A 630-nucleotide genomic window follows, 5' to 3' on the forward strand; every position below is an offset into this window, starting at 1 on the left:
GTCGTGTAAACGGCGGTAAGTGGTGAGAGCGTGTGTGAAGAAGTACACCCCTGCAGGGTTAACCTAATCTATTCGAATAGCCGTGTCCACGGAAAAGGACCTCTGGGTTGCTTATATCAGTTCATAGACAAGTGAAAGTGGATACTCTAAAATACGCAAGATAAGCGTGAGTGCTATGGATGGCGTTCTCGTAGGGAGACGGGAGCGATTCCATAGTGGTGTATTGATATGGTGAATATGTGGACTCGTGTGCGCCACCTCAAAAGAGTCGCTTGCAGTCGTAGTTTAGGATAGCCACCGAGTCAAAGCTGGCTTGCTGCAGTTAAACCCCACCACCCCTTGTTGATAATGATGCATATGTAGATAGTTCTGATGTAAGTCTTGCTGGGTACATTTGTACTCACGTTTGCCTATTTTATGTTTTTGCAGAGAGACTTCGGTCTCGCTAGTAGTTTCACGTGGACTTCGACGTTTAGCTTGATACCTCAGCTACGATCTTGTGCCTCGGCAGGATTTGGTAGATAGTCAGGCTTCTCAGCCTTTTTCATTTATAGATGTCTGTACTCAGACATGATAGCTTCCGCTTGTGCTTTGACTTGTATGCTCTGAGTGTTGGGTCATGAGACCCAT

This window comes from Triticum dicoccoides, unplaced genomic scaffold (assembly GCF_002162155.2).
Source record: "Triticum dicoccoides isolate Atlit2015 ecotype Zavitan unplaced genomic scaffold, WEW_v2.0 scaffold121746, whole genome shotgun sequence".
Taxonomy (NCBI): Eukaryota; Viridiplantae; Streptophyta; class Magnoliopsida; order Poales; family Poaceae; genus Triticum; species Triticum dicoccoides.